At 41.7% G+C, this 3,660-nt stretch overlaps 1 pseudogene; it reads right to left on the bottom strand.

Moving 5' to 3' along the window:
* The window catches only part of LOC103748823, a 14,479-nt pseudogene extending 11,257 nt beyond the window's left edge, over positions 1–3,222 (bottom strand).
* Positions 3,223–3,660: the final 438 nt, after the last annotated feature.

Genomic DNA, 3,660 nt, shown 5'->3' with positions numbered 1-3,660 from the left:
AGACCCAAGCCTTCACGTTTAGATCTGCTTCTTTTTGTGAACTTTATGTGTCTTTGTGGTTTACTTTTGGGGCATGAAAAGCTGGTTCTTCTAGGTTTCTGGTTCTCTCTCTTGATTTTATATTGGAGTGGCTGGATTGATTTTGTCTTCAGGAGTTCCCACAGAGGCCCAATTCAGAAGAGGGTCAGATGACGTCAGGCTTTCTCCTAAGGTCTGGATCTTTCCCAGACCGATTTTGGCCTCAGGAATTTGGGAGTTGGACTGGCCTGGGAGCCTTGCCCAGAAAAGATGCTGGTCTAGGGCTACTGGTGGCTGTGCCACCCAGAGATGCAAAGACTGATGCAGTGGGAAGAGGCCCCAAGGACCTCTGGGGACTGCACTGAGGAGTCTGTTTGACCTGGTTGCAAAGCATCAGGAAGAAGAAAGGTCAGCTCCCAAGCCCAAGAAAGAGGATGGCATGTGATGCAGGCCCAGGGAAGCAGGGGGAGTTGAAGGTGGGGCACAGAGAAGGCACTCTGTTGGTTTGGATGAAAGGGGTCAGGAAGAAGTATTGGTTCCCCAGGTTTCTGGGACCCCAAGACAAGGAATGGGGCAGGGCCCAAATTCTGAGGAGAGAAGGGTGGGGAAATGGGAGGGTGAATGACACTTGGGGAGTCAAGTTTGGAGGGTGGGATGGACTTACCCTGGAGAGAGTCTGCAAGTGGGAGAGAGGCCTGTGGCAGTTGGTGCACGCCCAGGGAAGCAGAGGTAGATCAGCATTACACATTTTAAACTAAACCCTCAGTGAATAAATATGGACTATCTGAAACCCTGAGTTCATGAGTTTGCTAGGATAGAGATCCTATATGTTACAATCAAGTTTGGAGGGTGGGATGGACTTACCCTGGAGAGAGTCTGCAAGTGGGAGAGAGGCCTGTGGCAGTTGGTGCACGCCCAGGGAAGCAGAGGTAGATCAGCATTACACATTTTAAACTAAACCCTCAGTGAATAAATATGGACTATCTGAAACCCTGAGTTCATGAGTTTGCTAGGATAGAGATCCTATATGTTACAACTGTGAAGAAATTTATTAGGTATGTTAAGAATATATTTTAAATTTTAAATGAAAAAACTAATCTACATAAAAGGAAAAAGAAAAATCCTCAAGACTGTACAAATAACTCTGCTAGAGATGTATGTTAAGGCCTCAGTCTACATTTCTGTCATCATCAAGATATTGAGTTTGGGTGGTACCATCCCTGGGCAGGTGGCCTGTGCCCTAGAAGAAAGACAGGTGAACAAGCCATGGAAAGCAAGCCTGTATGAAGCCTTCCTCTGTGGTCTTTGCTTCAGTTCCTGCCTCCAGGATCCTCTAGTGCCTTGAGTTCCTGTCGTCTTATAATCTGTAAGCCAAATAAACCATCTCCTCCCACAAACAAACAAGCAAGCAAACAAACAGATAAACAGACTGTTAGGGTCTGGTGAGATGGCTTAGTGGGTAAAAGTATTAGCCATGCAAGTGTTCTGACTTGAATTCAATCCCCATGCAGGACTTGACCATTGACTTCACTCTCAAGAATCCAAATAAATAGAAGAAAAGAACCTATTACACAAAGTCATCTTCTGATCAACACTGGAGTCATGGCACACTTGCTCCCCACATGTCATGCAAGAATGGGTGAATTCAAATGCATGCTAAAGAGTGTGTATTTGTATGTATAGGCACACACATGTCCGTACACAGAGGAAAACAACAATAAAAACAGACAGGTAAAACGACTGCTTAAAAGATAAAATGAATGGTAGACACGGCTCTGCTGTTAAGAGCACTGCCTGTTCTTCCAGAAGACTTGGGTTCATTTCCTAGCATGACCATCTGTAACTCAGTTCCTGGGGATTCCCATGCCCTTTTCTTGTTTCCAGAGGGTTTACATGACAAGGGTTAACTTGCATACATGCAGGTAAAACACTCATACACATGGAAAAAATGAAGTATAAAAGGGGTTAGAGAGATGGCTCAGCAGTTAAGAATACTGTTTGTTTTTGCAGAAGACCTGGGTTTGAATCCCAGTACCCACATGGCAGCTAATAACCCTTCAAAACTCCGGTTCCAGTGGATCTGACAGCCTCTTCTGACCTCTGTGGGAATTGTACGACACTTACTTGTATGCAGTCAATACACACATACATGTAAAATAAAAATAAAAAATGAAATTTTTTAAAAGTTAAAAAAATATGAGATAAAATAGCTAATAAAATGGATACGTAATTGCTTAGAGAGCACATCAGAGCTGTTTTATGAGTGTGTGCCTTTGTGGACTGTCCTATGCAAGTGATGGCCAAGGTTTTCTGACACTGCAATATAATCCTTTCAACAATGCTTTGAGTTTGGAAAACAGTTTCACAGAGCTTTTTTTTAAACCATTAAGTATAAAAATAGATCCCTTTGATTTTTCTAGTACTTTAAGCCTACTTTCTGCTGCCCAGCAAATTTAGAACTCCCCAGTAGAAAATGAAGACAGTGCTTACCTAGAACTTCACTGTAAAACTGATTCCACTTCTTCTCATTAAATATTTGGAACCAAAAATCAAAATAAAGCATGTACATTATATTTTTCACCCTCTCCAGGAATGTCATCTGCTCACTGAGTTCTGAGAGAACAACAGGCACATAGGAAGGAGGCAGTGGGAGTCCACCACTGTACTTTTCATATGTGGATCCAGGAAAGATGCAGAGTCAACACCAAGGGAGTCTTGAGACTCTCAGCCAGCAGGTCACCAGAGGGACTGAAGTTATCTGCTAGGATGATGTCAAATCTGGATTCTTGTAAATTTGTGATTACTTCCTTGTTCAAAACTGCATCTTTACAGAGATTCTCAAAATAATCTGAATACATCTGAAAATTTTCTTGCAACATTAAAAATTATTTCCAAAATGGTTGTTTGGGCAGGTCATAAATGGTTCTCCTAAGTGTTTCCAAAAAATTTTGCCTAAGAGATGAATTGTGATGTAGGGTAAGTCTCAAACGTAATAGTAGATGTCTTGCCAACATCCAGAGAATGGGAAGTTGAAGGTTTCAGAACAGTCATTTCATAACCCTTCTTCACAAGTTCATCTAGGATTGTGCTTAAATTGTACTGGCTGAATTCCACCAGCTACACCAGCAAATTTCCACAGCTCCCAGAACCAAATAAACCACTCAGCTGCAGTAGGAGCAGAACTGCAATCATTTTCACAGACATCCTGGTTAAAGTCACAGCTTCTCCTCAGCTGGTGATTTCTCTGGTCTTGCTGGTGTCTGAAATCGGTTGTTTAGTTAAAATATAACTTGTGCAATACCAAAGTAAATATACGTGAACTATCATAGTGCCCAGATGCCAAGAGCAAGGAGCAAAAAGCAAATGTGAATGTGGTAAATGACTCCTGATCTCAGTGACCACTTGTGATATGAAAACTGTAGAATGTGAGATTTAACCAAAGACATAACTGTGGAATCAGATTCTTTATATCACAGTCCAACTATTATTTTCCATATGAATACTGCCAACATCTTGACCACATACTACACAATTTCACTATCTTAGGTATATGATTCAGAGATCCAGAGTATAATCTCAAAATTGTAAACAAAACACTGCAACCAGGTTTAGAACAGTTTATATCCCACATAAAAGTCCTAT

This window comes from Nannospalax galili, unplaced genomic scaffold (genome assembly GCF_000622305.1).
Source record: "Nannospalax galili isolate Female #2095 unplaced genomic scaffold, S.galili_v1.0 scaffold3866, whole genome shotgun sequence".
NCBI lineage: Eukaryota > Metazoa > Chordata > Mammalia > Rodentia > Spalacidae > Nannospalax > Nannospalax galili.
This window is presented reverse-complemented; position numbering and strand designations above follow the sequence as displayed.